Source organism: Phyllobates terribilis, unplaced genomic scaffold, assembly GCF_046119375.1.
Source record: "Phyllobates terribilis strain yellow unplaced genomic scaffold, ASM4611937v1 Scaffold_34__1_contigs__length_13252353, whole genome shotgun sequence".
In the NCBI taxonomy this organism is placed as follows: Eukaryota; Metazoa; Chordata; class Amphibia; order Anura; family Dendrobatidae; genus Phyllobates; species Phyllobates terribilis.
Genome location: NW_027362794.1, coordinates 5,195,609 through 5,218,370, shown reverse-complemented (window position 1 = coordinate 5,218,370; position 22,762 = coordinate 5,195,609). Strand labels below are relative to the sequence as shown.

The window sequence follows — 22,762 nt, the reverse complement described above, 5'->3', positions numbered from 1 at the left end:
GAGCAGCTGTCTACCCTTAGCAGGAGGGTTGCTGATTAATTACCTCTCCTGCTGCTGCTGCTGGCTGTCCAGCAGCAGACTGAAGGTGGCTGCTGCTGTGCGCAGGTATATAAAGGCTCAGAGCCTATTATGACACGCGCAGCCAGCGTTCCATTGCCACATTCCGTCTACTGCAGGCGGGATACCTGGATGGCTGAATGTCACTGAGAAGCTCACAGAGACCGCCATAAGCAACAGTTTAAAAGAATGCCACAGACTAATCAACCAAACTTTTTGGGTTGGTTTCTCTTTTATAGTCTGCAGGCATTAAATGAAAGAAGTCAGTGTTCCAGCAGAGGGAGACAACGTTTCAGAAAAGGCATTGTAGCAAACCAAAAAAGAAATTTTAAGCGCAGCAGAGTAACCAGCTCACATACCTGTTAGCTCAGGTGAGTTTAAAAGGCTGCTGTTGATAACAAGGGCATTTGCTAAATAGATGGTGTGTGTGCAACAATATACTGAAAGGTCAATTATATTGTGCAGCTTATCTCACCACCTGTAGTTATTTAGGTGAAAGCTCCAAAATGCTTGCCTAATATGTCTGTTTATCCAAAAGGAAGTATAGAGGGAGAGCTAGATAGATAGCATTGCATTACATTACATGGCAATGCAATGCACAGTTGCTGAAGTTGAACCAAAATGAGCTTGTCATCTGGCTTCTGCAACTTTTAACATGAAAAATCCAATGAGGAGAAGAAAAGCAAAGCCAAAGAGTCCATCCCAAAATCCGACAAACAAGCCAAATGAACAAAAAGCATTGAATTCAATTCTTTCTGATTTTAGAAACTGCATTAAAGAAGGGGTGCACCGGTCCTGGAGATCCTGCAATACCAGGTCAATGCGTGGAGTGGACAGAGCAAGCTCTTTTTCCATCTCCCTGTTCTAAAAATCCATTTAATATATGGTCCCCAGATAGGGGACGTATCAGATATTAAACTGATAAGAACAGATACTACACTTGATCTTAGCCAAAAGGCCGAGAAGCGATAACCAGAATTGGTTTCCGACTACGGTGCCACCCAAGGATTCTGAAAAGTCCATTTGTGGAGATGGCCACCTGGACTCCCGTTAAGAAGACATGCTGTCAACCTCTAGATCCCTCACATGCCTGCACTTTTCGGCTTGCTGCTGCTGCAATCCACGCGTTTTAGATCTGCATAACTCCACCTCTTTTAGCACAGTACCCTCAACCCCCGGCTGTTCCCACCCGCCTCAACACCGTTGGAAGGGAGGAGAACCAATTAAGGCGGGGGGGGGGTGGAACGAGCAGCTGTCTACCCTTAGCAGGAGGGTTGCTGATTAATTACCTCTCCTGCTGCTGCTGCTGGCTGTCCAGCAGCAGACTGAAGGTGGCTGCTGCTGTGCGCAGGTATATAAAGGCTCAGAGCCTATTATGACACGCGCAGCCAGCGTTCCATTGCCACATTCCGTCTACTGCAGGCGGGATACCTGGATGGCTGAATGTCACTGAGAAGCTCACAGAGACCGCCATAAGCAACAGTTTAAAAGAATGCCACAGACTAATCAACCAAACTTTTTGGGTTGGTTTCTCTTTTATAGTCTGCAGGCATTAAATGAAAGAAGTCAGTGTTCCAGCAGAGGGAGACAACGTTTCAGAAAAGGCATTGTAGCAAACCAAAAAAGAAATTTTAAGCGCAGCAGAGTAACCAGCTCACATACCTGTTAGCTCAGGTGAGTTTAAAAGGCTGCTGTTGATAACAAGGGCATTTGCTAAATAGATGGTGTGTGTGCAACAATATACTGAAAGGTCAATTATATTGTGCAGCTTATCTCACCACCTGTAGTTATTTAGGTGAAAGCTCCAAAATGCTTGCCTAATATGTCTGTTTATCCAAAAGGAAGTATAGAGGGAGAGCTAGATAGATAGCATTGCATTACATTACATGGCAATGCAATGCACAGTTGCTGAAGTTGAACCAAAATGAGCTTGTCATCTGGCTTCTGCAACTTTTAACATGAAAAATCCAATGAGGAGAAGAAAAGCAAAGCCAAAGAGTCCATCCCAAAATCCGACAAACAAGCCAAATGAACAAAAAGCATTGAATTCAATTCTTTCTGATTTTAGAAACTGCATTAAAGAAGGGGTGCACCGGTCCTGGAGATACTGCAATACCAGGTCAATGCGTGGAGTGGACAGAGCAAGCTCTTTTTCCATCTCCCTGTTCTAAAAATCCATTTAATATATGGTCCCCAGATAGGGGACGTATCAGATATTAAACTGATAAGAACAGATACTACACTTGATCTTAGCCAAAAGGCCGAGAAGCGATAACCAGAATTGGTTTCCGACTACGGTGCCACCCAAGGATTCTGAAAAGTCCATTTGTGGAGATGGCCACCTGGACTCCCGTTAAGAAGACATGCTGTCAACCTCTAGATCCCTCACATGCCTGCACTTTTCGGCTTGCTGCTGCTGCAATCCACGCGTTTTAGATCTGCATAACTCCACCTCTTTTAGCACAGTACCCTCAACCCCCGGCTGTTCCCACCCGCCTCAACACCGTTGGAAGGGAGGAGAACCAATTAAGGCGGGGGGGGGGGGTGGAACGAGCAGCTGTCTACCCTTAGCAGGAGGGTTGCTGATTAATTACCTCTCCTGCTGCTGCTGCTGCTGGCTGTCCAGCAGCAGACTGAAGGTGGCTGCTGCTGTGCGCAGGTATATAAAGGCTCAGAGCCTATTATGACACGCGCAGCCAGCGTTCCATTGCCACATTCCGTCTACTGCAGGCGGGATACCTGGATGGCTGAATGTCACTGAGAAGCTCAGAGAGACCGCCATAAGCAACAGTTTAAAAGAATGCCACAGACTAATCAACCAAACTTTTTGGGTTGGTTTCTCTTTTATAGTCTGCAGGCATTAAATGAAAGAAGTCAGTGTTCCAGCAGAGGGAGACAACGTTTCAGAAAAGGCATTGTAGCAAACCAAAAAAGAAATTTTAAGCGCAACAGAGTAACCAGCTCACATACCTGTTAGCTCAGGTGAGTTTAAAAGGCTGCTGTTGATAACAAGGGCATTTGCTAAATAGATGGTGTGTGTGCAACAATATACTGAAAGGTCAATTATATTGTGCAGCTTATCTCACCACCTGTAGTTATTTAGGTGAAAGCTCCAAAATGCTTGCCTAATATGTCTGTTTATCCAAAAGGAAGTATAGAGGGAGAGCTAGATAGATAGCATTGCATTACATTACATGGCAATGCAATGCACAGTTGCTGAAGTTGAACCAAAATGAGCTTGTCATCTGGCTTCTGCAACTTTTAACATGAAAAATCCAATGAGGAGAAGAAAAGCAAAGTCAAAGAGTCCATCCCAAAATCCGACAAACAAGCCAAATGAACAAAAAGCATTGAATTCAATTCTTTCTGATTTTAGAAACTGCATTAAAGAAGGGGTGCACCGGTCCTGGAGATACTGCAATACCAGGTCAATGCGTGGAGTGGACAGAGCAAGCTCTTTTTCCATCTCCCTGTTCTAAAAATCCATTTAATATATGGTCCCCAGATAGGGGACGTATCAGATATTAAACTGATAAGAACAGATACTACACTTGATCTTAGCCAAAAGGCCGAGAAGCGATAACCAGAATTGGTTTCCGACTACGGTGCCACCCAAGGATTCTGAAAAGTCCATTTGTGGAGATGGCCACCTGGACTCCCGTTAAGAAGACATGCTGTCAACCTCTAGATCCCTCACATGCCTGCACTTTTCGGCTTGCTGCTGCTGCAATCCACGCGTTTTAGATCTGCATAACTCCACCTCTTTTAGCACAGTACCCTCAACCCCCGGCTGTTCCCACCCGCCTCAACACCGTTGGAAGGGAGGAGAACCAATTAAGGCGGGGGGTGGGTGGAACGAGCAGCTGTCTACCCTTAGCAGGAGGGTTGCTGATTAATTACCTCTCCTGCTGCTGCTGCTGCTGGCTGTCCAGCAGCAGACTGAAGGTGGCTGCTGCTGTGCGCAGGTATATAAAGGCTCAGAGCCTATTATGACACGCGCAGCCAGCGTTCCATTGCCACATTCCGTCTACTGCAGGCGGGATACCTGGATGGCTGAATGTCACTGAGAAGCTCACAGAGACCGCCATAAGCAACAGTTTAAAAGAATGCCACAGACTAATCAACCAAACTTTTTTGGTTGGTTTCTCTTTTATAGTCTGCAGGCATTAAATGAAAGAAGTCAGTGTTCCAGCAGAGGGAGACAATGTTTCAGAAAAGGCATTGTAGCAAACCAAAAAAGAAATTTTAAGCGCAGCAGAGTAACCAGCTCACATACCTGTTAGCTCAGGTGAGTTTAAAAGGCTGCTGTTGATAACAAGGGCATTTGCTAAATAGATGGTGTGTGTGCAACAATATACTGAAAGGTCAATTATATTGTGCAGCTTATCTCACCACCTGTAGTTATTTAGGTGAAAGCTCCAAAATGCTTGCCTAATATGTCTGTTTATCCAAAAGGAAGTATAGAGGGAGAGCTAGATAGATAGCATTGCATTACATTACATGGCAATGCAATGCACAGTTGCTGAAGTTGAACCAAAATGAGCTTGTCATCTGGCTTCTGCAACTTTTAACATGAAAAATCCAATGAGGAGAAGAAAAGCAAAGCCAAAGAGTCCATCCCAAAATCCGACAAACAAGCCAAATGAACAAAAAGCATTGAATTCAATTCTTTCTGATTTTAGAAACTGCATTAAAGAAGGGGTGCACCGGTCCTGGAGATACTGCAATACCAGGTCAATGCGTGGAGTGGACAGAGCAAGCTCTTTTTCCATCTCCCTGTTCTAAAAATCCATTTAATATATGGTCCCCAGATAGGGGACGTATCAGATATTAAACTGATAAGAACAGATACTACACTTGATCTTAGCCAAAAGGCCGAGAAGCGATAACCAGAATTGGTTTCCGACTACGGTGCCACCCAAGGATTCTGAAAAGTCCATTTGTGGAGATGGCCACCTGGACTCCCGTTAAGAAGACATGCTGTCAACCTCTAGATCCCTCACATGCCTGCACTTTTCGGCTTGCTGCTGCTGCAATCCACGCGTTTTAGATCTGCATAACTCCACCTCTTTTAGCACAGTACCCTCAACCCCCGGCTGTTCCCACCCGCCTCAACACCGTTGGAAGGGAGGAGAACCAATTAAGGCGGGGGGGGGGGTGGAACGAGCAGCTGTCTACCCTTAGCAGGAGGGTTGCTGATTAATTACCTCTCCTGCTGCTGCTGCTGCTGGCTGTCCAGCAGCAGACTGAAGGTGGCTGCTGCTGTGCGCAGGTATATAAAGGCTCAGAGCCTATTATGACACGCGCAGCCAGCGTTCCATTGCCACATTCCGTCTACTGCAGGCGGGATACCTGGATGGCTGAATGTCACTGAGAAGCTCACAGAGACCGCCATAAGCAACAGTTTAAAAGAATGCCACAGACTAATCAACCAAACTTTTTGGGTTGGTTTCTCTTTTATAGTCTGCAGGCATTAAATGAAAGAAGTCAGTGTTCCAGCAGAGGGAGACAACGTTTCAGAAAAGGCATTGTAGCAAACCAAAAAAGAAATTTTAAGCGCAGCAGAGTAACCAGCTCACATACCTGTTAGCTCAGGTGAGTTTAAAAGGCTGCTGTTGATAACAAGGGCATTTGCTAAATAGATGGTGTGTGTGCAACAATATACTGAAAGGTCAATTATATTGTGCAGCTTATCTCACCACCTGTAGTTATTTAGGTGAAAGCTCCAAAATGCTTGCCTAATATGTCTGTTTATCCAAAAGGAAGTATAGAGGGAGAGCTAGATAGATAGCATTGCATTACATTACATGGCAATGCAATGCACAGTTGCTGAAGTTGAACCAAAATGAGCTTGTCATCTGGCTTCTGCAACTTTTAACATGAAAAATCCAATGAGGAGAAGAAAAGCAAAGCCAAAGAGTCCATCCCAAAATCCGACAAACAAGCCAAATGAACAAAAAGCATTGAATTCAATTCTTTCTGATTTTAGAAACTGCATTAAAGAAGGGGTGCACCGGTCCTGGAGATACTGCAATACCAGGTCAATGCGTGGAGTGGACAGAGCAAGCTCTTTTTCCATCTCCCTGTTCTAAAAATCCATTTAATATATGGTCCCCAGATAGGGGACGTATCAGATATTAAACTGATAAGAACAGATTTTTTTTTTTTTTTTTTAACAGATTTTTTATCGAAAGCCCGAATTTGTGTACAAAACCCGAGTGCGCTTAAAAAAGTGACAAGTGCCACAAAAAAAGTGCACTAGGATGCTGGTCTTCTTGAAACCCTCTCCAAAAGGAGAAGGGTCCCCCAAACCATTCCCCGTCCCTCCGAGCCAAAAGGCCACAGCGAGGAACAGGGACAAAAAGCCACCTCCAGCCGAAGCCAGAGGCGACCCAATCTTACCCCCAGCACCTGCCCGAGTTCTCACCCGAGCAAGGCACTGGGAGCCAAAGACTGTGCTCCCCTCCCGGAAGAGGGGAGCCAACAACGCTCTCCTCCCGAAAGAGGAGAGCCAGGGGGGTTCAGGGGGGAGCGGAACCTGATGGCCACACACTCCCCCCCTAGACCTGCCAAGAGAGGAACCCGTAAGGGAACCGCATCCCGACAAAATCCTAGTAGGACGTGACACACGTGAATAAGTGGACACACAGTGACAAAGAAATTAAATAAATAGTGAAGGTTTCACAGTATAATACTGCCCGGACCTTCGACCGGGAATTGAAAAATTCCCCATCCTAAGGCCAGAAGGCCCGGAATAAGGGTGTGTGCGAAGAAAGAAAATTTGAAGTGCTTGTGCAAATGTGCCATAAACTCAAGTGGGGTTCCCAATCCCAGTGAGTTAAGGCACCCCAGGGTCACCACTCCTGGGGCACTTCACACTTCGGGCTTTCGATCTTCCCCGGCCCAATGGCGTCGATCCTGGGGGGCCATGCTTTCCACCAGATGACTATATTAGCCACCTGGCGTACTAACAAGCGCCTAAACCCCAGTGTGCATAATGTATCAATCTACTAGGGCGGCCAACATCCAAAACCGCCTTTTCGAAAGATACTACACTTGATCTTAGCCAAAAGGCCGAGAAGCGATAACCAGAATTGGTTTCCAACTACGGTGCCACCCAAGGATTCTGAAAAGTCCATTTGTGGAGATGGCCACCTGGACTCCCGTTAAGAAGACATGCTGTCAACCTCTAGATCCCTCACATGCCTGCACTTTTCGGCTTGCTGCTGCTGCAATCCACGCGTTTTAGATCTGCATAACTCCACCTCTTTTAGCACAGTACCCTCAACCCCCGGCTGTTCCCACCCGCCTCAACACCGTTGGAAGGGAGGAGAACCAATTAAGGCGGGGGGGGGGTGGAACGAGCAGCTGTCTACCCTTAGCAGGAGGGTTGCTGATTAATTACCTCTCCTGCTGCTGCTGCTGCTGGCTGTCCAGCAGCAGACTGAAGGTGGCTGCTGCTGTGCGCAGGTATATAAAGGCTCAGAGCCTATTATGACACGCGCAGCCAGCGTTCCATTGCCACATTCCGTCTACTGCAGGCGGGATACCTGGATGGCTGAATGTCACTGAGAAGCTCACAGAGACCGCCATAAGCAACAGTTTAAAAGAATGCCACAGACTAATCAACCAAACTTTTTGGGTTGGTTTCTCTTTTATAGTCTGCAGGCATTAAATGAAAGAAGTCAGTGTTCCAGCAGAGGGAGACAACGTTTCAGAAAAGGCATTGTAGCAAACCAAAAAAGAAATTTTAAGCGCAGCAGAGTAACCAGCTCACATACCTGTTAGCTCAGGTGAGTTTAAAAGGCTGCTGTTGATAACAAGGGCATTTGCTAAATAGATGGTGTGTGTGCAACAATATACTGAAAGGTCAATTATATTGTGCAGCTTATCTCACCACCTGTAGTTATTTAGGTGAAAGCTCCAAAATGCTTGCCTAATATGTCTGTTTATCCAAAAGGAAGTATAGAGGGAGAGCTAGATAGATAGCATTGCATTACATTACATGGCAATGCAATGCACAGTTGCTGAAGTTGAACCAAAATGAGCTTGTCATCTGGCTTCTGCAACTTTTAACATGAAAAATCCAATGAGGAGAAGAAAAGCAAAGCCAAAGAGTCCATCCCAAAATCCGACAAACAAGCCAAATGAACAAAAAGCATTGAATTCAATTCTTTCTGATTTTAGAAACTGCATTAAAGAAGGGGTGCACCGGTCCTGGAGATCCTGCAATACCAGGTCAATGCGTGGAGTGGACAGAGCAAGCTCTTTTTCCATCTCCCTGTTCTAAAAATCCATTTAATATATGGTCCCCAGATAGGGGACGTATCAGATATTAAACTGATAAGAACAGATACTACACTTGATCTTAGCCAAAAGGCCGAGAAGCGATAACCAGAATTGGTTTCCGACTACGGTGCCACCCAAGGATTCTGAAAAGTCCATTTGTGGAGATGGCCACCTGGACTCCCGTTAAGAAGACATGCTGTCAACCTCTAGATCCCTCACATGCCTGCACTTTTCGGCTTGCTGCTGCTGCAATCCACGCGTTTTAGATCTGCATAACTCCACCTCTTTTAGCACAGTACCCTCAACCCCCGGCTGTTCCCACCCGCCTCAACACCGTTGGAAGGGAGGAGAACCAATTAAGGCGGGGGGGGGGTGGAACGAGCAGCTGTCTACCCTTAGCAGGAGGGTTGCTGATTAATTATCTCTCCTGCTGCTGCTGCTGCTGGCTGTCCAGCAGCAGACTGAAGGTGGCTGCTGCTGTGCGCAGGTATATAAAGGCTCAGAGCCTATTATGACACGCGCAGCCAGCGTTCCATTGCCACATTCCGTCTACTGCAGGCGGGATACCTGGATGGCTGAATGTCACTGAGAAGCTCACAGAGACCGCCATAAGCAACAGTTTAAAAGAATGCCACAGACTAATCAACCAAACTTTTTGGGTTGGTTTCTCTTTTATAGTCTGCAGGCATTAAATGAAAGAAGTCAGTGTTCCAGCAGAGGGAGACAACGTTTCAGAAAAGGCATTGTAGCAAACCAAAAAAGAAATTTTAAGCGCAGCAGAGTAACCAGCTCACATACCTGTTAGCTCAGGTGAGTTTAAAAGGCTGCTGTTGATAACAAGGGCATTTGCTAAATAGATGGTGTGTGTGCAACAATATACTGAAAGGTCAATTATATTGTGCAGCTTATCTCACCACCTGTAGTTATTTAGGTGAAAGCTCCAAAATGCTTGCCTAATATGTGTGTTTATCCAAAAGGAAGTATAGAGGGAGAGCTAGATAGATAGCATTGCATTACATTACATGGCAATGCAATGCACAGTTGCTGAAGTTGAACCAAAATGAGCTTGTCATCTGGCTTCTGCAACTTTTAACATGAAAAATCCAATGAGGAGAAGAAAAGCAAAGCCAAAGAGTCCATCCCAAAATCCGACAAACAAGCCAAATGAACAAAAAGCATTGAATTCAATTCTTTCTGATTTTAGAAACTGCATTAAAGAAGGGGTGCACCGGTCCTGGAGATCCTGCAATACCAGGTCAATGCGTGGAGTGGACAGAGCAAGCTCTTTTTCCATCTCCCTGTTCTAAAAATCCATTTAATATATGGTCCCCAGATAGGGGACGTATCAGATATTAAACTGATAAGAACAGATACTACACTTGATCTTAGCCAAAAGGCCGAGAAGCGATAACCAGAATTGGTTTCCGACTACGGTGCCACCCAAGGATTCTGAAAAGTCCATTTGTGGAGATGGCCACCTGGACTCCCGTTAAGAAGACATGCTGTCAACCTCTAGATCCCTCACATGCCTGCACTTTTCGGCTTGCTGCTGCTGCAATCCACGCGTTTTAGATCTGCATAACTCCACCTCTTTTAGCACAGTACCCTCAACCCCCGGCTGTTCCCACCCGCCTCAACACCGTTGGAAGGGAGGAGAACCAATTAAGGCGGGGGGGGGGGGGTGGAACGAGCAGCTGTCTACCCTTAGCAGGAGGGTTGCTGATTAATTACCTCTCCTGCTGCTGCTGCTGCTGGCTGTCCAGCAGCAGACTGAAGGTGGCTGCTGCTGTGCGCAGGTATATAAAGGCTCAGAGCCTATTATGACACGCGCAGCCAGCGTTCCATTGCCACATTCCGTCTACTGCAGGCGGGATACCTGGATGGCTGAATGTCACTGAGAAGCTCACAGAGACCGCCATAAGCAACAGTTTAAAAGAATGCCACAGACTAATCAACCAAACTTTTTGGGTTGGTTTCTCTTTTATAGTCTGCAGGCATTAAATGAAAGAAGTCAGTGTTCCAGCAGAGGGAGACAACGTTTCAGAAAAGGCATTGTAGCAAACCAAAAAAGAAATTTTAAGCGCAGCAGAGTAACCAGCTCACATACCTGTTAGCTCAGGTGAGTTTAAAAGGCTGCTGTTGATAACAAGGGCATTTGCTAAATAGATGGTGTGTGTGCAACAATATACTGAAAGGTCAATTATATTGTGCAGCTTATCTCACCACCTGTAGTTATTTAGGTGAAAGCTCCAAAATGCTTGCCTAATATGTCTGTTTATAAAAAAGGAAGTATAGAGGGAGAGCTAGATAGATAGCATTGCATTACATTACATGGCAATGCAATGCACAGTTGCTGAAGTTGAACCAAAATTAGCTTGTCATCTGGCTTCTGCAACTTTTAACATGAAAAATCCAATGAGGAGAAGAAAAGCAAAGCCAAAGAGTCCATCCCAAAATCCGACAAACAAGCCAAATGAACAAAAAGCATTGAATTCAATTCTTTCTGATTTTAGAAACTGCATTAAAGAAGGGGTGCACCGGTCCTGGAGATACTGCAATACCAGGTCAATGCGTGGAGTGGACAGAGCAAGCTCTTTTTCCATCTCCCTGTTCTAAAAATCCATTTAATATATGGTCCCCAGATAGGGGACGTATCAGATATTAAACTGATAAGAGCAGATACTACACTTGATCTTAGCCAAAAGGCCGAGAAGCGATAACCAGAATTGGTTTCCGACTACGGTGCCACCCAAGGATTCTGAAAAGTCCATTTGTGGAGATGGCCACCTGGACTCCCGTTAAGAAGACATGCTGTCAACCTCTAGATCCCTCACATGCCTGCACTTTTCGGCTTGCTGCTGCTGCAATCCACGCGTTTTAGATCTGCATAACTCCACCTCTTTTAGCACAGTACCCTCAACCCCCGGCTGTTCCCACCCGCCTCAACACCGTTGGAAGGGAGGAGAACCAATTAAGGCGGGGGGGGGGGTGGAACGAGCAGCTGTCTACCCTTAGCAGGAGGGTTGCTGATTAATTACCTCTCCTGCTGCTGCTGCTGCTGGCTGTCCAGCAGCAGACTGAAGGTGGCTGCTGCTGTGCGCAGGTATATAAAGGCTCAGAGCCTATTATGACACGCGCAGCCAGCGTTCCATTGCCACATTCCGTCTACTGCAGGCGGGATACCTGGATGGCTGAATGTCACTGAGAAGCTCACAGAGACCGCCATAAGCAACAGTTTAAAAGAATGCCACAGACTAATCAACCAAACTTTTTGGGTTGGTTTCTCTTTTATAGTCTGCAGGCATTAAATGAAAGAAGTCAGTGTTCCAGCAGAGGGAGACAACGTTTCAGAAAAGGCATTGTAGCAAACCAAAAAAGAAATTTTAAGCGCAGCACAGTAACCAGCTCACATACCTGTTAGCTCAGGTGAGTTTAAAAGGCTGCTGTTGATAACAAGGGCATTTGCTAAATATATGGTGTGTGTGCAACAATATACTGAAAGGTCAATTATATTGTGCAGCTTATCTCACCACCTGTAGTTATTTAGGTGAAAGCTCCAAAATGCTTGCCTAATATGTCTGTTTATCCAAAAGGAAGTATAGAGGGAGAGCTAGATAGATAGCATTGCATTACATTACATGGCAATGCAATGCACAGTTGCTGAAGTTGAACCAAAATGAGCTTGTCATCTGGCTTCTGCAACTTTTAACATGAAAAATCCAATGAGAAGAAAAGCAAAGCAAAAGAGTCCATCCCAAAATCCGACAAACAAACCAAATGAACAAAAAGCATTGAATTCAATTCTTTCTGATTTTAGAAACTGCATTAAAGAAGGGGTGCACCGGTCCTGGAGATACTGCAATACCAGGTCAATGCGTGGAGTGGACAGAGCAAGCTCTTTTTCCATCTCCCTGTTCTAAAAATCCATTTAATATATGGTCCCCAGATAGGGGACGTATCAGATATTAAACTGATAAGAACAGATACTACACTTGATCTTAGCCAAAAGGCCGAGAAGCGATAACCAGAATTGGTTTCCGACTACGGTGCCACCCAAGGATTCTGAAAAGTCCATTTGTGGAGATGGCCACCTGGACTCCCGTTAAGAAGACATGCTGTCAACCTCTAGATCCCTCACATGCCTGCACTTTTCGGCTTGCTGCTGCTGCAATCCACGCGTTTTAGATCTGCATAACTCCACCTCTTTTAGCACAGTACCCTCAACCCCCGGCTGTTCCCACCCGCCTCAACACCGTTGGAAGGGAGGAGAACCAATTAAGGCGGGGGGGAGGGGGTGGAACGAGCAGCTGTCTACCCTTAGCAGGAGGGTTGCTGATTAATTACCTCTCCTGCTGCTGCTGCTGCTGGCTGTCCAGCAGCAGACTGAAGGTGGCTGCTGCTGTGCGCAGGTATATAAAGGCTCAGAGCCTATTATGACACGCGCAGCCAGCGTTCCATTGCCACATTCCGTCTACTGCAGGCGGGATACCTGGATGGCTGAATGTCACTGAGAAGCTCACAGAGACCGCCATAAGCAACAGTTTAAAAGAATGCCACAGACTAATCAACCAAACTTTTTGGGTTGGTTTCTCTTTTATAGTCTGCAGGCATTAAATGAAAGAAGTCAGTGTTCCAGCAGAGGGAGACAACGTTTCAGAAAAGGCATTGTAGCAAACCAAAAAAGAAATTTTAAGCGCAGCAGAGTAACTAGCGCACATACCTGTTAGCTCAGGTGAGTTTAAAAGGCTGCTGTTGATAACAAGGGCATTTGCTAAATAGATGGTGTGTGTGCAACAATATACTGAAAGGTCAATTATATTGTGCAGCTTATCTCACCACCTGTAGTTATTTAGGTGAAAGCTTCAAAATGCTTGCCTAATATGTCTGTTTATCCAAAAGGAAGTATAGAGGGAGAGCTAGATAGATAGCATTGCATTACATTACATGGCAATGCAATGCACAGTTGCTGAAGTTGAACCAAAATGAGCTTGTCATCTGGCTTCTGCAACTTTTAACATGAAAAATCCAATGAGGAGAAGAAAAGCAAAGCCAAAGAGTCCATCCCAAAATCCGACAAACAAGCCAAATGAACAAAAAGCATTGAATTCAATTCTTTCTGATTTTAGAAACTGCATTAAAGAAGGGGTGCACCGGTCCTGGAGATCCTGCAATACCAGGTCAATGCGTGGAGTGGACAGAGCAAGCTCTTTTTCCATCTCCCTGTTCTAAAAATCCATTTAATATATGGTCCACAGATAGGGGACGTATCAGATATTAAACTGATAAGAACAGATACTACACTTGATCTTAGCCAAAAGGCCGAGAAGCGATAAACAGAATTGGTTTCCGACTACGGTGCCACCCAAGGATTCTGAAAAGTCCATTTGTGGAGATGGCCACCTGGACTCCCGTTAAGAAGACATGCTGTCAACCTCTAGATCCCTCACATGCCTGCACTTTTCGGCTTGCTGCTGCTGCAATCCACGCGTTTTAGATCTGCATAACTCCACCTCTTTTAGCACAGTACCCTCAACCCCCGGCTGTTCCCACCCGCCTCAACACCGTTGGAAGGGAGGAGAACCAATTAAGGCGGGGGGGGGGTGGAACGAGCAGCTGTCTACCCTTAGCAGGAGGGTTGCTGATTAATTACCTCTCCTGCTGCTGCTGCTGCTGGCTGTCCAGCAGCAGACTGAAGGTGGCTGCTGCTGTGCGCAGGTATATAAAGGCTCAGAGCCTATTATGACACGCGCAGCCAGCGTTCCATTGCCACATTCCGTCTACTGCAGGCGGGATACCTGGATGGCTGAATGTCACTGAGAAGCTCACAGAGACCGCCATAAGCAACAGTTTAAAAGAATGCCACAGACTAATCAACCAAACTTTTTGGGTTGGTTTCTCTTTTATAGTCTGCAGGCATTAAATGAAAGAAGTCAGTGTTCCAGCAGAGGGAGACAACGTTTCAGAAAAGGCATTGTAGCAAACCAAAAAAGAAATTTTAAGTGCAGCAGAGTAACCAGCTCACATACCTGTTAGCTCAGGTGAGTTTAAAAGGCTGCTGTTGATAACAAGGGCATTTGCTAAATAGATGGTGTGTGTGCAACAATATACTGAAAGGTCAATTATATTGTGCAGCTTATCTCACCACCTGTAGTTATTTAGGTGAAAGCTCCAAAATGCTTGCCTAATATGTCTGTTTATCCAAAAGGAAGTATAGAGGGAGAGCTAGATAGATAGCATTGCATTACATTACATGGCAATGCACTGCACAGTTGCTGAAGTTGAACCAAAATGAGCTTGTCATCTGGCTTCTGCAACTTTTAACATGAAAAATCCAATGAGGAGAAGAAAAGCAAAGCCAAAGAGTCCATCCCAAAATCCGACAAACAAGCCAAATGAACAAAAAGCATTGAATTCAATTCTTTCTGATTTTAGAAACTGCATTAAAGAAGGGGTGCACCGGTCCTGGAGATACTGCAATACCAGGTCAATGCGTGGAGTGGACAGAGCAAGGTCTTTTTCCATCTCCCTGTTCTAAAAATCCATTTAATATATGGTCCCCAGATAGGGGACGTATCAGATATTAAACTGATAAGAACAGATACTACACTTGATCTTAGCCAAAAGGCCGAGAAGCGATAACCAGAATTGGTTTCCGACTACGGTGCCACCCAAGGATTCTGAAAAGTCCATTTGTGGAGATGGCCACCTGGACTCCCGTTAAGAAGACATGCTGTCAACCTCTAGATCCCTCACATGCCTGCACTTTTCGGCTTGCTGCTGCTGCAATCCACGCGTTTTAGATCTGCATAACTCCACCTCTTTTAGCACAGTACCCTCAACCCCCGGCTGTTCCCACCCGCCTCAACACCGTTGGAAGGGAGGAGAACCAATTAAGGCGGGGGGGGGGGGGTGGAACGAGCAGCTGTCTACCCTTAGCAGGAGGGTTGCTGATTAATTACCTCTCCTGCTGCTGCTGCTGCTGGCTGTCCAGCAGCAGACTGAAGGTGGCTGCTGCTGTGCGCAGGTATATAAAGGCTCAGAGCCTATTATGACACGCGCAGCCAGCGTTCCATTGCCACATTCCGTCTACTGCAGGCGGGATACCTGGATGGCTGAATGTCACTGAGAAGCTCACAGAGACCGCCATAAGCAACAGTTTAAAAGAATGCCACAGACTAATCAACCAAACTTTTTGGGTTGGTTTCTCTTTTATAGTCTGCAGGCATTAAATGAAAGAAGTCAGTGTTCCAGCAGAGGGAGACAACGTTTCAGAAAAGGCATTGTAGCAAACCAAAAAAGAAATTTTAAGCGCAGCAGAGTAACCAGCTCACATACCTGTTAGCTCAGGTGAGTTTAAAAGGCTGCTGTTGATAACAAGGGCATTTGCTAAATAGATGGTGTGTGTGCAACAATATACTGAAAGGTCAATTATATTGTGCAGCTTATCTCACCACCTGTAGTTATTTAGGTGAAAGCTCCAAAATGCTTGCCTAATATGTCTGTTTATCCAAAAGGAAGTATAGAGGGAGAGCTAGATAGATAGCATTGCATTACATTACATGGCAATGCAATGCACAGTTGCTGAAGTTGAACCAAAATGAGCTTGTCATCTGGCTTCTGCAACTTTTAACATGAAAAATCCAATGAGGAGAAGAAAAGCAAAGCCAAAGAGTCCATCCCAAAATCCGACAAACAAGCCAAATGAACAAAAAGCATTGAATTCAATTCTTTCTGATTTTAGAAACTGCATTAAAGAAGGGGTGCACCGGTCCTGGAGATCCTGCAATACCAGGTCAATGCGTGGAGTGGACAGAGCAAGCTCTTTTTCCATCTCCCTGTTCTAAAAATCCATTTAATATATGGTCCCCAGATAGGGGACGTATCAGATATTAAACTGATAAGAACAGATACTACACTTGATCTTAGCCAAAAGGCCGAGAAGCGATAACCAGAATTGGTTTCCGACTACGGTGCCACCCAAGGATTCTGAAAAGTCCATTTGTGGAGATGGCCACCTGGACTCCCGTTAAGAAGACATGCTGTCAACCTCTAGATCCCTCACATGCCTGCACTTTTCGGCTTGCTGCTGCTGCAATCCACGCGTTTTAGATCTGCATAACTCCACCTCTTTTAGCACAGTACCCTCAACCCCCGGCTGTTCCCACCCGCCTCAACACCGTTGGAAGGGAGGAGAACCAATTAAGGCGGGGGGGGGGGGGTGGAACGAGCAGCTGTCTACCCTTAGCAGGAGGGTTGCTGATTAATTACCTCTCCTGCTGCTGCTGCTGCTGGCTGTCCAGCAGCAGACTGAAGGTGGCTGCTGCTGTGCGCAGGTATATAAAGGCTCAGAGCCTATTATGACACGCGCAGCCAGCGTTCCATTGCCACATTCCGTCTACTGCAGGCGGGATACCTGGATGGCTGAATGTCACTGAGAAGCTCACAGAGACCGCCATAAGCAACAGTTTAAAAGAATGCCACAGACTAATCAACCAAACTTTTTGGGTTGGTTTCTCTTTTATAGTCTGCAGGCATTAAATGAAAGAAGTCAGTGTTCCAGCAGAGGGAGACAACGTTTCAGAAAAGGCATTGTAGCAAACCAAAAAAGAAATTTTAAGCGCAGCAGAGTAACCAGCTCACATACCTGTTAGCTCAGGTGAGTTTAAAAGGCTGCTGTTGATAACAAGGGCATTTGCTAAATAGATGGTGTGTGTGCAACAATATACTGAAAGGTCAATTATATTGTGCAGCTTATCTCACCACCTGTAGTTATTTAGGTGAAAGCTCCAAAATGCTTGCCTAATATGTCTGTTTATCCAAAAGGAAGTATAGAGGGAGAGCTAGATAGATAGCATTGCATTACATTACATGGCAATGCAATGCACAGTTGCTGAAGTTGAACCAAAATGAGCTTGTCATCTGGCTTCTGCAACTTTTAACATGAAAAATCCAATGAGGAGAAGAAAAGCAAAGCCAAAGAGTCCATCCCAAAATCCGACAAACAAGCCAAATGAACAAAAAGCATTGAATTCAATTCTTTCTGATTTTAGAAACTGCATTAAAGAAGGGGTGCACCGGTCCTGGAGATACTGCAATACCAGGTCAATGCGTGGAGTGGACAGAGCAAGCTCTTTTTCCATCTCCCTGTTCTAAAAATCCATTTAATATATGGTCCCCAGATAGGGGACGTATCAGATATTAAACTGATAAGAACAGATACTACACTTGATCTTAGCCAAAAGGCCGAGAAGCGATAACCAGAATTGGTTTCCGACTACGGTGCCACCCAAGGATTCTGAAAAGTCCATTTGTGGAGATGGCCACCTGGACTCCCGTTAAGAAGACATGCTGTCAACCTCTAGATCCCTCACATGCCTGCACTTTTCGGCTTGCTGCTGCTGCAATCCACGCGTTTTAGATCTGCATAACTCCACCTCTTTTAGCACAGTACCCTCAACCCCCGGCTGTTCCCACCCGCCTCAACACCGTTGGAAGGGAGGAGAACCAATTAAGGCGGGGGGGGGTGGGGTGGAACGAGCAGCTGTCTACCCTTAGCAGGAGGGTTGCTGATTAATTACCTCTCCTGCTGCTGCTGGCTGTCCAGCAGCAGACTGAAGGTGGCTGCTGCTGTGCGCAGGTATATAAAGACTCAGAGCCTATTATGACACGCGCAGCCAGCGTTCCATTGCCACATTCCGTCTACTGCAGGCGGGATACCTGGATGGCTGAATGTCACTGAGAAGCTCACAGAGACCGCCATAAGCAACAGTTTAAAAGAATGCCACAGACTAATCAACCAAACTTTTTGGGTTGGTTTCTCTTTTATAGTCTGCAGGCATTAAATGAAAGAAGTCAGTGTTCCAGCAGAGGGAGACAACGTTTCAGAAAAGGCATTGTAGCAAACCAAAAAAGAAATTTTAAGCGCAGCAGAGTAACCAGCTCACATACCTGTTAGCTCAGGTGAGTTTAAAAGGCTGCTGTTGATAACAAGGGCATTTGCTAAATAGATGGTGTGTGTGCAACAATATACTGAAAGGTCAATTATATTGTGCAGCTTATCTCACCACCTGTAGTTATTTAGGTGAAAGCTCCAAAATGCTTGCCTAATATGTCTGTTTATCCAAAAGGAAGTATAGAGGGAGAGCTAGATAGATAGCATTGCATTACATTACATGGCAATGCAATGCACAGTTGCTGAAGTTGAACCAAAATGAGCTTGTCATCTGGCTTCTGCAACTTTTAACATGAAAAATCCAATGAGGAGAAGAAAAGCAAAGCCAAAGAGTCCATCCCAAAATCCGACAAACAAGCCAAATGAACAAAAAGCATTGAATTCAATTCTTTCTGATTTTAGAAACTGCATTAAAGAAGGGGTGCACCGGTCCTGGAGATACTGCAATACCAGGTCAATGCGTGGAGTGGACAGAGCAAGCTCTTTTTCCATCTCCCTGTTCTAAAAATCCATTTAATATATGGTCCCCAGATAGGGGACGTATCAGATATTAAACTGATAAGAACAGATTTTTTTTTTTTTTTTTTTTTCTTTATCGAAAGCCCGAATTCGTGTACAAAACCCGAGTGCGCTTAAAAAAGTGACAAGTGCCACAAAAAAAGTGCACTAGGATGCTGGTCTTCTTGAAACCCTCTCCAAAAGGAGAAGGGTCCCCCAAACCATTCCCCGTCCCTCCGAGCCAGAAGGCCACAGCGAGGAACAGGGACAAATAGCCACCTCCAGCCGAAGCCAGAGGCGACCCAATCTTACCCCCAGCACCTGCCCGAGTTCTCACCCGAGCAAGGCACTGGGAGCCAAAGACTGTGCTCCCCTCCTGGAAGAGGGGAGCCAACAACGCCCTCCTCCCGAAAGAGGAGAGCCAGGGGGGTTCAGGGGGGAGCGGAACCTGATGGCCACACACTCCCCCCCTAGACCTGCCAAGAGAGGAACCCATAAGGGAACCGCATCCCGACAAAATCCTAGTAAGACGTGACACACGTGAATAAGTGGACACACAGTGACAAAGAAATTAAATAAATAGTGAAGGTTTCACAGTATAATACTGCCCGGACCTTCGACCGGGAATTGAAAAAATTCCCCATCCTAAGGCCAGAAGGCCCAGAATAAGGGTGTGTGCGAAGAAAGAAATATTGAAGTGCTTGTGCAAATGTGCCATAAACTCAAGTGGGGTTCCCAATCCCAGTGAGTTAAGGCACCCCAGGGTCACCACTCCTGGGGCACTTCACACTTCGGGCTTTCGATCTTCCCCGGCCCAATGGCGTCGATCCTGGTGGGCCATGCTTTCCACCAGATGACTATATTAGCCACCTGGCATACTAACAAGCGCCTAAACCCCAGTGTGCATAATGTATCAATCTACTAGGGCGGCCAACATCCAAAACCGCCTTTTCGAAAGATACTACACTTGATCTTAGCCAAAAGGCCGAGAAGCGATAACCAGAATTGGTTTCTGACTACGGTGCCACCCAAGGATTCTGAAAAGTCCATTTGTGGAGATGGCCACCTGGACTCCCGTTAAGAAGACATGCTGTCAACCTCTAGATCCCTCACATGCCTGCACTTTTCGGCTTGCTGCTGCTGCAATCCACGCGTTTTAGATCTGCATAACTCCACCTCTTTTAGCACAGTACCCTCAACCCCCGGCTGTTCCCACCCGCCTCAACACCGTTGGAAGGGAGGAGAACCAATTAAGGCGGGGGGGGGGGAACGAGCAGCTGTCTACCCTTAGAAGGAGGGTTGCTGATTAATTACCTCTCCTGCTGCTGCTGCTGCTGGCTGTCCAGCAGCAGACTGAAGGTGGCTGCTGCTGTGCGCAGGTATATAAAGGCTCAGAGCCTATTATGACACGCGCAGCCAGCGTTCCATTGCCACATTCCGTCTACTGCAGGCGGGATACCTGGATGGCTGAATGTCACTGAGAAGCTCACAGAGACCGCCATAAGCAACAGTTTAAAAGAATGCCACAGACTAATCAACCAAACTTTTTGGGTTGGTTTCTCTTTTATAGTCTGCAGGCATTAAATGAAAGAAGTCAGTGTTCCAGCAGAGGGAGACAACGTTTCAGAAAAGGCATTGTAGCAAACCAAAAAAGAAATTTTAAGCGCAGCAGAGTAACCAGCTCACATACCTGTTAGCTCAGGTGAGTTTAAAAGGCTGCTGTTGATAACAAGGGCATTTGCTAAATAGATGGTGTGTGTGCAACAATATACTGAAAGGTCAATTATATTGTGCAGCTTATCTCACCACCTGTAGTTATTTAGGTGAAAGCTCCAAAATGCTTGCCTAATATGTCTGTTTATCCAAAAGGAAGTATAGAGGGAGAGCTAGATAGATAGCATTGCATTACATTACATGGCAATGCAATGCACAGTTGCTGAAGTTGAACCAAAATGAGCTTGTCATCTGGCTTCTGCAACTTTTAACATGAAAAATCCAATGAGGAGAAGAAAAGCAAAGCCAAAGAGTCCATCCCAAAATCCGACAAACAAGCCAAATGAACAAAAAGCATTGAATTCAATTCTTTCTGATTTTAGAAACTGCATTAAAGAAGGGGTGCACCGGTCCTGGAGATACTGCAATACCAGGTCAATGCGTGGAGTGGACAGAGCAAGCTCTTTTTCCATCTCCCTGTTCTAAAAATCCATTTAATATATGGTCCCCAGATAGGGGACGTATCAGATATTAAACTGATAAGAACAGATACTACACTTGATCTTAGCCAAAAGGCCGAGAAGCGATAACCAGAATTGGTTTCCGACTACGGTGCCACCCAAGGATTCTGAAAAGTCCATTTGTGGAGATGGCCACCTGGACTCCCGTTAAGAAGACATGCTGTCAACCTCTAGATCCCTCACATGCCTGCACTTTTCGGCTTGCTGCTGCTGCAATCCACGCGTTTTAGATCTGCATAACTCCACCTCTTTTAGCACAGTACCCTCAACCCCCGGCTGTTCCCACCCGCCTCAACACCGTTGGAAGGGAGGAGAACCAATTAAGGCGGGGGGGGGTGGGGTGGAACGAGCAGCTGTCTACCCTTAGCAGGAGGGTTGCTGATTAATTACCTCTCCTGCTGCTGCTGGCTGTCCAGCAGCAGACTGAAGGTGGCTGCTGCTGTGCGCAGGTATATAAAGACTCAGAGCCTATTATGACACGCGCAGCCAGCGTTCCATTGCCACATTCCGTCTACTGCAGGCGGGATACCTGGATGGCTGAATGTCACTGAGAAGCTCACAGAGACCGCCATAAGCAACAGTTTAAAAGAATGCCACAGACTAATCAACCAAACTTTTTGGGTTGGTTTCTCTTTTATAGTCTGCAGGCATTAAATGAAAGAAGTCAGTGTTCCAGCAGAGGGAGACAACGTTTCAGAAAAGGCATTGTAGCAAACCAAAAAAGAAATTTTAAGCGCAGCAGAGTAACCAGCTCACATACCTGTTAGCTCAGGTGAGTTTAAAAGGCTGCTGTTGATAACAAGGGCATTTGCTAAATAGATGGTGTGTGTGCAACAATATACTGAAAGGTCAATTATATTGTGCAGCTTATCTCACCACCTGTAGTTATTTAGGTGAAAGCTCCAAAATGCTTGCCTAATATGTCTGTTTATCCAAAAGGAAGTATAGAGGGAGAGCTAGATAGATAGCATTGCATTACATTACATGGCAATGCAATGCACAGTTGCTGAAGTTGAACCAAAATGAGCTTGTCATCTGGCTTCTGCAACTTTTAACATGAAAAATCCAATGAGGAGAAGAAAAGCAAAGCCAAAGAGTCCATCCCAAAATCCGACAAACAAGCCAAATGAACAAAAAGCATTGAATTCAATTCTTTCTGATTTTAGAAACTGCATTAAAGAAGGGGTGCACCGGTCCTGGAGATACTGCAATACCAGGTCAATGCGTGGAGTGGACAGAGCAAGCTCTTTTTCCATCTCCCTGTTCTAAAAATCCATTTAATATATGGTCCCCAGATAGGGGACGTATCAGATATTAAACTGATAAGAACAGATACTACACTTGATCTTAGCCAAAAGGCCGAGAAGCGATAACCAGAATTGGTTTCCGACTACGGTGCCACCCAAGGATTCTGAAAAGTCCATTTGTGGAGATGGCCACCTGGACTCCCGTTAAGAAGACATGCTGTCAACCTCTAGATCCCTCACATGCCTGCACTTTTCGGCTTGCTGCTGCTGCAATCCACGCGTTTTAGATCTGCATAACTCCACCTCTTTTAGCACAGTACCCTCAACCCCCGGCTGTTCCCACCCGCCTCAACACCGTTGGAAGGGAGGAGAACCAATTAAGGCGGGGGGGGGTGGGGTGGAACGAGCAGCTGTCTACCCTTAGCAGGAGGGTTGCTGATTAATTACCTCTCCTGCTGCTGCTGCTGCTGGCTGTCCAGCAGCAG

At 45.8% G+C, this 22,762-nt stretch overlaps 15 non-coding genes and 3 pseudogenes across 15 annotated transcripts; all 18 read right to left on the bottom strand.

Moving 5' to 3' along the window:
- Window positions 1–836: 836 nt before the first annotated feature.
- On the bottom strand, window positions 837–1,027 carry LOC141181621 (U2 spliceosomal RNA). The gene has a single exon (XR_012257180.1). It is a non-coding gene; the product is annotated as a U2 spliceosomal RNA (small nuclear RNA).
- Window positions 1,028–2,139: 1,112 nt separating this feature from the next.
- Window positions 2,140–2,330, bottom strand: LOC141181401 (U2 spliceosomal RNA). Its single transcript, XR_012256981.1, has one exon. It is a non-coding gene; the product is annotated as a U2 spliceosomal RNA (small nuclear RNA).
- Window positions 2,331–3,447: 1,117 nt separating this feature from the next.
- Window positions 3,448–3,638, bottom strand: LOC141181400 (U2 spliceosomal RNA). The gene has a single exon (XR_012256980.1). It is a non-coding gene; the product is annotated as a U2 spliceosomal RNA (small nuclear RNA).
- Window positions 3,639–4,753: 1,115 nt separating this feature from the next.
- LOC141181397 (U2 spliceosomal RNA) lies at window positions 4,754–4,944 on the bottom strand. Its single transcript, XR_012256978.1, has one exon. It is a non-coding gene; the product is annotated as a U2 spliceosomal RNA (small nuclear RNA).
- A 1,116-nt stretch (window positions 4,945–6,060) lies between these two features.
- On the bottom strand, window positions 6,061–6,240 carry LOC141182008 (U2 spliceosomal RNA; annotated as a pseudogene).
- An 811-nt stretch (window positions 6,241–7,051) lies between these two features.
- LOC141182162 (U2 spliceosomal RNA) lies at window positions 7,052–7,143 on the bottom strand (annotated as a pseudogene).
- A 1,115-nt stretch (window positions 7,144–8,258) lies between these two features.
- Window positions 8,259–8,449, bottom strand: LOC141181618 (U2 spliceosomal RNA). The gene has a single exon (XR_012257178.1). It is a non-coding gene; the product is annotated as a U2 spliceosomal RNA (small nuclear RNA).
- A 1,115-nt stretch (window positions 8,450–9,564) lies between these two features.
- Window positions 9,565–9,755, bottom strand: LOC141181617 (U2 spliceosomal RNA). The gene has a single exon (XR_012257177.1). It is a non-coding gene; the product is annotated as a U2 spliceosomal RNA (small nuclear RNA).
- A 1,118-nt stretch (window positions 9,756–10,873) lies between these two features.
- LOC141181714 (U2 spliceosomal RNA) lies at window positions 10,874–11,064 on the bottom strand. Its single transcript, XR_012257265.1, has one exon. It is a non-coding gene; the product is annotated as a U2 spliceosomal RNA (small nuclear RNA).
- Window positions 11,065–12,177: 1,113 nt separating this feature from the next.
- Window positions 12,178–12,368, bottom strand: LOC141181396 (U2 spliceosomal RNA). Its single transcript, XR_012256977.1, has one exon. It is a non-coding gene; the product is annotated as a U2 spliceosomal RNA (small nuclear RNA).
- A 1,118-nt stretch (window positions 12,369–13,486) lies between these two features.
- LOC141181846 (U2 spliceosomal RNA) lies at window positions 13,487–13,677 on the bottom strand. The gene has a single exon (XR_012257385.1). It is a non-coding gene; the product is annotated as a U2 spliceosomal RNA (small nuclear RNA).
- A 1,115-nt stretch (window positions 13,678–14,792) lies between these two features.
- On the bottom strand, window positions 14,793–14,983 carry LOC141181841 (U2 spliceosomal RNA). Its single transcript, XR_012257380.1, has one exon. It is a non-coding gene; the product is annotated as a U2 spliceosomal RNA (small nuclear RNA).
- A 1,118-nt stretch (window positions 14,984–16,101) lies between these two features.
- On the bottom strand, window positions 16,102–16,292 carry LOC141181616 (U2 spliceosomal RNA). Its single transcript, XR_012257176.1, has one exon. It is a non-coding gene; the product is annotated as a U2 spliceosomal RNA (small nuclear RNA).
- Window positions 16,293–17,410: 1,118 nt separating this feature from the next.
- On the bottom strand, window positions 17,411–17,601 carry LOC141181395 (U2 spliceosomal RNA). Its single transcript, XR_012256976.1, has one exon. It is a non-coding gene; the product is annotated as a U2 spliceosomal RNA (small nuclear RNA).
- Window positions 17,602–18,714: 1,113 nt separating this feature from the next.
- LOC141182058 (U2 spliceosomal RNA) lies at window positions 18,715–18,906 on the bottom strand. The gene has a single exon (XR_012257548.1). It is a non-coding gene; the product is annotated as a U2 spliceosomal RNA (small nuclear RNA).
- Window positions 18,907–19,613: 707 nt separating this feature from the next.
- On the bottom strand, window positions 19,614–19,793 carry LOC141182117 (U2 spliceosomal RNA; annotated as a pseudogene).
- Window positions 19,794–20,906: 1,113 nt separating this feature from the next.
- Window positions 20,907–21,097, bottom strand: LOC141181394 (U2 spliceosomal RNA). Its single transcript, XR_012256975.1, has one exon. It is a non-coding gene; the product is annotated as a U2 spliceosomal RNA (small nuclear RNA).
- A 1,113-nt stretch (window positions 21,098–22,210) lies between these two features.
- Window positions 22,211–22,401, bottom strand: LOC141181393 (U2 spliceosomal RNA). The gene has a single exon (XR_012256974.1). It is a non-coding gene; the product is annotated as a U2 spliceosomal RNA (small nuclear RNA).
- Window positions 22,402–22,762: the final 361 nt, after the last annotated feature.